General features: G+C 37.6%; 1 long non-coding RNA gene across 1 annotated transcript in view; it reads left to right on the top strand.

Moving 5' to 3' along the window:
- Positions 1-9,166, top strand: part of LOC122794809 — a 54,326-nt gene extending 45,160 nt beyond the window's left edge. Inside the window, exon 2 of the long non-coding RNA XR_006363709.1 lies at positions 8,936-9,166. This is a non-coding gene — a long non-coding RNA (uncharacterized LOC122794809). The remainder of the gene's footprint in view (positions 1-8,935) is intronic.
- The last annotated feature ends 2,261 nt before the right edge of the window (positions 9,167-11,427 follow it).

The raw sequence follows: 11,427 nt of genomic DNA on the forward strand, positions 1-11,427 counted from the left end.
ACATCTACCAACTAGATAATAATATTGCACAGTAATAACTGGACACCCTTTTAAGGGCCTTTGGGTAGGTGATAAATATTAGCTGGGTGGTGGCAAGTGGTACTATCGTATAGTCTGGGTAAAAGGGGCACAGCCAGAGAACCTGTGCCAGCCTTCCCCAGAAGTGTCTGTGTGGTTATATAAACTCTTATCTCAAAGTGTGTGTGATAGCTACTGGGGGAGGGACATGAAGCACTGGTTGGTCAGAGAGGGTGCTGGAGATTTTAGCTTGCCCAGCTGGCTGAGATCTGGACCCTATAGCTCTGCCAGTGGGGAGTATTACTGGGGACCTGTAGAGCAAGGGAGCAAACAGCCTCGGACTGACTGTAATCTCTATGTGCTCTTAAGGGAAATTACACTTTACTGTGTATATTTAGATTCATAGTTTGGTACTAGGCTATCTGCCTGAAGGCATTTATAACCCTAGCCAGAATGTGTTGGCTTTCGCTGCCCCCTTAGATTAGTTCCCTGTGCCTCTGTCCAGCAGAGCCACTGAAGTGATCCCAGAGGTAAACTTTCTGTTTCCCATCCACTCTGCAAGGTTTCTTTTGAAGAGTGTTAGTGAGGAGCTCTGCCTAATGTAGATGGGGATCTTGTTCCAAAGCATGGGAAGTCTCTGGGACAGGAATCTATCCCTCCAGCAAGTCCTATTTATTGTTGTGGTGAGGTTTAGTTCCCTAGAGCATGTGGCTTGAGGGGATAAGGTTTTCTTTAGGTGGAGCATGTCCATCAATTCTGGGTTGGACATGGCCTTGTATGTCAGGCAGAGATCATCTCTGAGTAGGCGGTATGCAACCGAGTACAATTGGAGTTTCTTCAGTCGAGCTGCATAAGTCTGTTTGAGGCTAGTAATCCTCTTGATGAGGTACTTCTGTGGTCTTTCCAGCAGTTGCAGGTGTCTTGTAAGGTACATCCCAAATGGGGCATTGTACTCTATGAGGGGTCTGATGAGTGATGAGTAGAGGGGCACAATGACCTTTTTGATCTGGATGCAAACCCTTTTGTGATTAGGTGGGCCACTTAGAAGGATTTTCTAACCACTTTGGCAATGTGATTATCAAAGGTGAGATTACTATCTACTTGGGTCCCCAGATCCCTTATTACGTCTGCCGTATTTAGGGGACTACCACCTATGTGGTAGTTTGTGGGTACCTTGTTTTTTCCAAAGGGGATGACCATGCACTTTTTGGCATTTAGCTTGAGGCCATGATTTTGACACCAGGTATCTGTCTCAGTGAGACCCTTTTGGATGATGTCTGTGTCAGCCAGAGAGTCAATTATAGCCCCTAGTTTGCAGTCGTCTGCAAACTTGGCCAGCCATAGTCCTTCTGTGCTTGCCTGTACCTCTGAGAAGTATATGCCGAACAGGAGAGGTCCTAGGACTGAGCCCTGGGGAATGCCATTTGTAACCAGTTTAGAGTCAAACCTAGCTCCAGCAACTCTCACCATGTGGGTTCTGTCAGTGAGCAAGTTGGCAACCCATCTTGTAATGTAGGGGTTTATGTTCAGGCTAGTGAGCTTGTCTACAATACCAGAATGGGGGAATGGTGTGGAAGGCCTTAGCAAGGTCTAGGTAGGCTGTGTGTACCACCTTTCCTTCATGTATAGCCTTGGTACCTGTCTCAAAGAAGTCCACCAGGTTTAGGAGGCATGATATGCCCATAACAAAGCCAAACTAGGTAGGGTCCAGTGTTTGGAGGTTCCCAATGTCTCTGTTAATGAGTTCTATGATGATGCACTCCATAACCTTGCAGACCAAGCTAGTCAGGCATATAGGGCGATAGCTTTCGGGGTCTGTTGTGGATCCACCTTTGTGAAGTGGAATAACCGTTGCTGTGTGTCACTCCATGGGTATGTATCCTGTGGCGAGGCTGAGTCTGAACAGTGTGTTTAGGTGAGGGGTTAGTTAGCCTTTGAGCTCATGTAGGATGCAGCCTGGGACACCGCCCAGTCCCATTAATGCTGTGTTTTTGGCTTTGGAGAGGGCTGTTTTAACCTGAGTGTCTGTGATTTCAGGGACTGTACATTCTTCTGGTATGGTTATGGGCCCTTTTGTGGAGTGAGAGGGGGTGATGTTTGCGCGGAACCTGTCTGCCAGGATGTTGGCGATATCGGTTGGTTCAGTGTATTTTGTGCCATTCTGCACTAACTCTGAACATAGATACACATGTTTTAATGACATTCATGGCAAAATAAGGGTCCAATGCTGACACTATGGTATTGCCAGCTCTAATGCAAGTAGTTACATCACATTAATGTAATACATCTCACCTCACATGAATATACACCTCACAATCTTGATAAATGCTGAACTGTCACAGCAACTTCTTTGCTTTGCTTTTCTGTCTGTTGTTGTGTTCAGTAGCTCCACTACCGATGTTATGTTGCTCATCTCTACTGACTCTTTTATTGATTGTGTAACAACTACTGCAGCCTCTGCATCTGTGTTACATTCCCTTCTATTGCACATGTATGTGTGTGTGCCCTTGCTGCTTTTGATTACAGCAACATTATATTATACAACTGTGTGTGCGTACTCCCAAACATCACTGGGGTACTCCTGCATCATAACCGCCATCCTCCGCTGCTGGTATTTTCATGTGGCTGCAAGATACCTTAAAATGATGTACCACATGTGCTGCATCAATGATGTGAGGCTCTTCATCCTACACACTGCCCTGGCTGCATGCATATTAAATAGACACTGCTATTTGTAGTCACATGTACTGCATCAATGATGTGAGGCTCTTCATCCTACACACTGCCCTGGCTGCATGCATATTAAATAGACACTGCTATTTGTAGTCACATGTGCTGCATCCATGATGTGAGGCTTTTAATCCTACACACTGCCCTGGCTGCATGCATATTAAATAGACACTGCTATTTGTAGTCACATGTGCTGTATCCATGATGTGAGGCTCTTCATCCTACACACTGCCCTGGCTGCATGCATATTAAATAGACACTGCTATTTGTAGTCACATGTGCTGCATCCATGACGCCAGGATCTTTATCCTACACACTGTCCTGGCTGCATGCATAATAAATAGACACTGCTATTTGTAGTCACATGTGCTGCATACATGATGTGAGGCTCTTAATCCTACACACTGCCCTCGCTGCATGCATATTAAATAGACACTGCTATTTGTAGTCATATGTGCTGCATCAACGATGCGAGGCTCTTCATCCTACACACTGCCCTCGCTGCATGCATATTAAATAGACACTGCTATTTGTAGTCACGTGCTGCGTCAACGATGCAAGGCTCTTCATCCTACACACTGTCCTGGCTGCATGCATATTAAATAGACACTGCTATTTGTAGTCACATGTGCTGCATCAATGATGCGAGGCTCTTCATCCTACACACTGTCCTTGCTGTGTGCATATTAAATAGATGTTGCTATTTGTTGTCACGTGCTGCATCCATGATGCCAGTCTCTTCAACCTTGACACTGTCCTGGCCGCATGCATATTAAATAGACACTGCTATTTGTAGTCATATGTGCTGCATCCATGATGCCAGTCTCTTCAACCTTGACACTGTCCTGGCTGCATGCATATTAAATGGACACTGCTATTTGTAGTCACATGTGCTGCATCCATGATGCCAGTCTCTTCAACCTTGACACTGTCCTGGCTGCATGCATATTAAATGGACACTGCTATTTGTTGTCCTGCAAATGTCAATAGTGTTAGTGCAGCCACATTGCTGCTGCACCATTAGTGAGTCGCTGCTTTTGGCTTTCTGGACCATAACCAATTTTGGCAACTGCTTAGGGAATTGGGGATAACAGCTCACCTTATGTGCCACATGTATAATCTATATATGGAGCAAGAAGCAACAGTTAGAACTGAATATGAAAAAGTGACTGGTTTAAGTTAAAAAAAAAGAGTGAGTAAGGACTGTATATTGTCACCCCATTTACTCAGTTTATATGCTAACTCTACCATGCACAATTATGGGTTAGATGAATTTGACATTGGAATGAACATTGCCTGAACTTGGGAGAAATATTAACAACCTCAGAAATGCAGATGATGCCACCATAATAGTTGAAAGCTAGGAAGAAATAAAGAGCATGTTGAAGGTGAAAGAAGAAACTTCTCATAATGAAATAAATTAAAAAAACTAAACATATGTCACCTAGCTCGATCAACGAGATGAGGAAGAAGAGGAGAGAGTGACCAATTTTATTTTTCTGGACTCGAAGGTCTCTGCTGTTCGTGATTGCAGCCATGAAATTTAAAAAAAATGATTACATTTTAAAATGAAAGTTACGGCAAATTTAAATAAAATTTTAAAGAGCAGGGACATCACATTGTCAATAAATCTCTGACTATATAATCAAATCTTTGTTTTTCTAGCACTAACATATGGCTATGTATTGAAATGTTTATGCTTTTGAACTCTTGTATTGGAGAAAACTTTTAAGAATTTCATGAATTGCAAGAAGATCAATCCAGCCACTATTTAAGAAAGTAACTCCAGCAGACTGTTCACTGGAAGGCATGATAGCAAAACTATAACACAGATTCTTTACCATAATAATGTGAAGATAGATTTCAACAGGGAAGGCACTTGATGCTGTGGAAGACAGAAGCCAAAAGAAAAAGTTAAAGTGAATGGAGTGTGATTGTAAAGAAATGAACATGAATTTCCCAGAACATATGCAATTCTTGACAGATAGTCCTGGCATGCTAACTGAGGTTACAGAAAACTGGATTTCACAGAGTGACTAAACAGGAAGTGTAGAAGAACAGGGTATAAATAAGAAATGATAGCAAGGCAGTTAGCTTAAAATGCAGGGCAGCTGAGATATTAACCATTATTTGGAATTATACAATGAAACCTAATTGATGTTGAAAAAATGTGTATGCTGATCAGATCCAGCAGGAATCAGCATTCCTGTTGTAAAATACAAGCTTTTGATGGTGTGTGTGTGTGTGTGTGTGTGTGTGTGTGTGTGTGTGTGTGTGTGTGTGTGTGTCTGTGTGTGTAAACATATATACATACATATATGTATATGTATATATATATATATATATATATATACATATATACATATATATATATATATATATATATATATATATATATATATATATATATATATGTGTGTGTGTATATATATATATATATATATATATATATATATATATATATAGATATGTATATATACACATATGAATATATATATATGTGTAAATATATATATATATATATATATATATATATATATATATATATATATATAAATATACATGTATATACATGTATATATATATATATATATATATATATATATATATATATATAATATATATATCTATATATATATATATATATATAACTAACTATATATATATGTGTGTGTGTATGTGTGTGCATATAAATGTATGTCAGTTAATCTAAAAATCTGAATATGTAAATACAACTGACTGAAGACAACATCTAAACCAGTATGACTCAAAAAAAAAATGTTTGCATGGGGCAAGTCCCCCTGCGCCCTTCACACCCAATGAATTAGATATAACAACTCCACAGTAACAATAAGCAAAGAAAGTTAAAAAAAAAAAGCTGGAAATGGACCACCAGCTTGCAAAATCCAGCACAATGTAATAAAGCTAACTGCAGCATTAATTATAAATGTTTATGGAAACTCACACCAGTGATAAAATAATCATAAATGTTACTCATTATCAGAGTTGTAACTAGCAAAATAAATTGAAGATTGTCATTAGAATAAATGTGATTAGATCAATTTTTTGACCCCTTGGGATTAGATAAAGTGATAGACCACTCGTATGACACCCATAGACAGATAGATAGCCAGACAGACAGCTAGATAGAGTGATAGATCACAGATATCAGTGTGTGTGTGTGTGTGTGTGTGTGTGTGTGTGTGTGTGTGTGTGTGTGTGTGTGTGTGTGTGTGTGTGTGTGCATGCGCGCTTGAGTGTGTGTGTGTGTGTGTGTGTGTGTGTGTGTGTGTGTGTGTGTGTGTGTGTGTGTGTGTGTGAAATTCTTCCTAACACACAAAAACTGCCAGCAATCTAAAATAGCAATATCAAACACAAACCAATGCATTGCAAATTGTAATATGCCTTCCATGCAGTCTCTACATAAAAAAAAATTGCTTCATTCACAGGCATCATAGAAATCAATAAACAAATCATAACAAGTATAAGCACAAACTAAAGCATCCTAGTATGACTGCTTTAAAATGCAACCACTCAAACTGAACTGCAATTTAAACATGGAAAGTGTCAAGAAGTGTGTTTTAATGTACTGTGTAAGACTCAGCATCTACATATTCTATACATTCCCATGGTGTAGGGAAAGTGTCCCCAGCAAAGATGGCAAATAACAGACAACTGAGAGAAAAATTATTCAGCTAAATTATCACTGTTTAAATAATATACACAGTTTTTAAATATCTTATTGTATAATAGTAATAATCAATTTCTGCATGTGGGTAATGCTGGTTTATCCACGGCTGGCTTAATTGTTTCACTCAGGCTTCAACTATGAGATCAAACCAGGCCAGCAATGGGGAAATCCAACATTACCCACACCTAGTCTAGGATTATTGCTAAACTGAGTGTGCATATTTTCAAACCAGACAGACTGACATACTAGTGTCAGGTGTAATGTGGAATATGATAAGAGCTTGAAAGATCTGCTGTTGTCTTTGTAGAAGGCAGTGCAATAGAAATGCTTCCTTATGCTTTAGTAATAATAATGGTGTGCAGTACAGTCATACTTTATCAAAACCAAGAGAAAAATAGACTTTTACTTAGTATCAGCTGATGTCTGAAATGATTCTTGAGAAACATGTTACATATACTGGATGGGATTCAGAAACAACCGCATTCAGTGCACACCAGACTAATTGTTAAAGCCTAAATTGCGCTCCAATCTACAGGTGCATTTCAGAGAAACGACACAGAATATCACTGACTGAACTGTGCACTGCAATACAGTATACTAGGTGATATAAGGGTAGTGGATGCTTAACAATGCAATTTATTAAAGACATTCAGAATATATATGCATATATATATATATATATATATATATATATATATATATATATATATATATATATATATATATATATATATATATATAGATAGAACCATATATATATATATGGGTCTACTTCCAAATTTCAAAGTACCACAATAACGAATCCTGGTTCATCAAGACTACTTCACCAAATCTTCACTTCATCAGACTCCTAAAACAGTGAAAAATTAACCCCAGGAAGGCAACCACTTGACCACAGGACAAAAGTAAAAAAAGTGAAACAAGAAAACCATCCAAGTGGGGGGGGGGGGGGCTTTATCTCTCTCTCTGTCTCTCCATATATATATATATATATATATATATATATATATATATATATATATATATATATATGTATATGTATATATATATATATATATATATATATATATATATATATATATATATATATATATATATCTATGTATACTACCATAGATCGAAATTACACTATTTTGATATACGACAGTAGTGCCCCACTAACGCGAAAGTGCACTTCAACGAAAGTGCACTTTTGCGAAAGTCACTAAGTCAAACGGGACATTTCCTGCACTGTGGTGCAGTAGTGATGGACCTTAGCTTTAGGGCTTGTGTTAAGGATAGTGGATAGCTAGTAGGGCTATCCTCTAACCTTTACACAAGTCCTAACCCTAAGGTCCGTTACTACCATACCACAGTAAAGGAAATAGGTCCATAACTGCTGCTCAGTGGAGGAAATACAATTTCCTGCACTGTGGAGCGGTAGTCATAGACCTTAGGGTTAGGGCTTGGGTTAAGGATAGTAGATAGCCCTACTAGCTATCTACTATCCATTACCCAAGCACTAACCCTCTGTTCTAGTGACTTTCGTGAAAGTGCACTTTCGAGTTAGTGGGACACTACTATTGTATTTCAAAATAGTGTAATTTCGATCTATGGTAGTAGACCCATATATATATATATATATATATATTAGAGAATTACAGTCCATCCACAATACCCTGTAACTTATATAACCAACACAATGAGAATACATATTTCAAAGAAGCAAAATGAGCTGGGTTGCAATGATTTCAGAAGACAGGGTATTCTGGTCTTGATGAAACATCATGATTCCACATCCAATTGAATGAAAGTGTTTTTGAATAAATGGTTTTCTCCTAAATTTTATTTCTACCATATCAGATTCATCAAAAAATTAAGACAGGACATCTTTGTAAGTGACTACAAGGTAAACTAAATGAGGCTGAACAAGACAGTATCAAACATCTCAGGTATTTGTTGTTTATTTGTGAAGTTAAAGGGCATCTTCAGTCATGTCTTCAATTCATGAAGCTGGGAAACCTGAAAGCAAAGTTGCTCAGTCTGTCAGAAAAAATGATTAAATGGGCCATTTCCATAAGCAGGGGTGCCTTGTGAAGGGATATTGTTACAGGACAAGCAGACAGTGTGACATGTTTATAAATTATGATTATGTTTCTTATGAAGTACTTATACTTAAGTCAGAAGCATTCAGACTAATAAATCTCTCCAATCTATAGGCAGCTGCACATTCTCCTGATGTCAGTACTATATATGGTAATATATTTTGGCATGCGTTTATGTTTTGGAAGGTCATATTTCAGCTTTTGTAGCAGTATTTTTAGCTTCATATAGGTGCTACTGACATTTACGGAATCATTGAGAATCTTGCAGTAGCAATCTGTTTTTCATTGTATACCTGAACTGTTTTCCATTTCTAAAATAAAGCAAACCAGCAGTGTCATTAATGACATTATATGAGTATTTCATTTCCAGAAAACAAATGTACTAATGCACTTTTTTGTTCTTCTTTTCCAGATGAGGATGTTGTTGAAATCTGTGTCTGCAGATATAAAGATTAGAGCCATACCCAGAGAGGTAATAGCAGCAAATACATCAGCCAGACCATGAATTCATGATGACGTATTTGAAATGAGGACAACCCTTTTGATGGAATAATATTCATGACAATGAAATCTCTAGATATCTGAAATGCAGAATATATAACTTTGAAAAAAATCAAGTAGTAATTAAAAAGGGTTAATCAAATGTGACTCATGATTTATAGATTGTTAATGTGAAGTAATATAAAATATCTTTGAAAAAATCAATTATCAAATCATATATTGTGTTTTCTGTAATTCAGTTCAACTCAACAGCAGGAACAGAGGGAGCTTAGAATCATTATATGGCTTTTGAGGTAGTTACTTGTGATATAATTTTATCTGATCTTTATCATTCTAATATTTTTCACAGATTGAGTTTACAAGTACTTAATTATATTTTTACCATATCCCTAGCCTTGGTGTTACTGCAGAAGTGTTTATGATAAAGTTGGTAATAAATTCTAGAATTTCTAAGAGAACTGAAGATGTTATTTTTCTAAATTGTAATAAGGTGTTACAGAGGGATAAAGTATTGACTTCATCCAAGGGAAGAACTGTTCTACTAGTTGCTAAGGTACTCATATCACTGCTCTGATGACAGGGTTCTAGTTAATCAGTAGAGATCCACCTTGAACAGGTGAGCTAGTTGAAAGGAAGATGTGGTGATGCTCACCCAGCCAGTAATGATTGTCCCAGTTGGCACATGTCAAAAGAATGCTTGTGCAGACTAGGGAGGTGTAGTCAGCCCTTACATCAAGACAGGAACATTAAAAACACTGATAATGGCATAGAAGAAGAGGAACACCATTCATAAGGGCAAGGGACGGTGTGCCTAGTATGTCCAGCAACAAGCTGCATGACAATATGTGGTAAAAATCTGTGTTTTTGACATATCATATGCAGAGTTACTTGACTTCCACACAGTGGATATTGCAGTGAGATGATAGAACCAGGGCATGCTGAATAAGCTATTTCATGAACACCTGTGGCATCAGGCATTGCGGTGAATTAAACCATCGCAGATTATGTGCAGCACAACTGTAAATATTTCGACAGGAATAAGTAACACAATAGACACAGACAGTAACATAAATAATAATTGCCTTATATCAGATTAGAGATCCATCAGTTTTACCGGTCTTATATTCAAAGTTATGGAATGTACCATAGCAAAATTCATTTATGTAGACATTGGTTACTTAAGTAATCTTAATCTCAATAAGGTTTAATTTTGTGAAGGGCAGGTTCTGTCACCTGAATCTACTAAGCTTCTATGCAAAGGACACGGGGGGTAAGCACAGTTGTTAATCTGTCACCCTGCTTATTTTTATCTAACCAAGGCTTTTGACACTATACCTGTTGCTTTTACTAATGAAACAGTAGTCAAAATTAGTGTATATCCCTATATTGTCTGTTGTCTTGCAAATTGGCTATCCAGAAGATCCCAACTTGGGAAAGTTGCTGGTTTTCTGTTCAAATGTAAAATTGTAATTATCTACATGACAAATAGATCATTTAAGGGCAGTGGTGACTCTAGGTTCCTTTTCTTGCCTGGCACAATAAGCACAGACAGTAGGCTGGTTGGGTATGTAGTTCATGTAAAAAAAATATATCAGCTAAAATATAGAACACATGATACATGATAACAACTCACCTGTCATCATGTGTTGAAAATGAAAGACCGTCTCCCTATGAAAAAATGTGACTGTCATAATCTTGCAAACACTGGAAATGTTCACAACACAGAAAAACAAAATTTTCATTCTCAAGAATTATGCTTTGGATAATGTGTTGGTATGCTAAAGTGTAACAAATCAAGAATGTAGCTGGGTAACAATTTGAAATGATGGGACACTCTAAAGAGAGCCCTGAAACATAAAGACCGAATGTCTGAAAAAACAGACTTACATATTCCAAGTCCAAGATGGCCATTTCCAGAAAAAATCCCTTTTCACCAAAGGATTGTGATCTCAGAGTCGGCGTGTGTGTGTGTGTGTGTGTGTGTGTGTGTGTGTTTGTGTGTGTGTATATATGTATATTGTGCCACATTTGTAGTAATGATCAAAATTATACTGATGAGGCCCACAAAATGAGGGATAGATTTATTGAGAGGGGATATAATAAAGCTCACATAAAATCTGTGTGTGATAGGGCTATACATTTTAGAAGAAAATCTTTGTTATATACCACACAGATAGCACTGAAGTACCAGTTCAGGATATACCGAAAATTAGATTTGTTACAACATATGGTACTAACACCTTAAAAATCAAACAAATAATAAATAGACATTGGCACATCTTAAAATCTGCTGATTTGTTGAATCGATATTCAGGAGAAACATGTTCTTTTACTTATAGATGTAATAAGAATATTGGTGAGGTTTTGTCTTGGTATAAAAAATGAACAAAGATCTTTATCCTG

Source organism: Protopterus annectens, chromosome 2.part1, assembly GCF_019279795.1.
Source record: "Protopterus annectens isolate FY-2018-M chromosome 2.part1, PAN1.0, whole genome shotgun sequence".
NCBI lineage: Eukaryota > Metazoa > Chordata > Ceratodontiformes > Protopteridae > Protopterus > Protopterus annectens.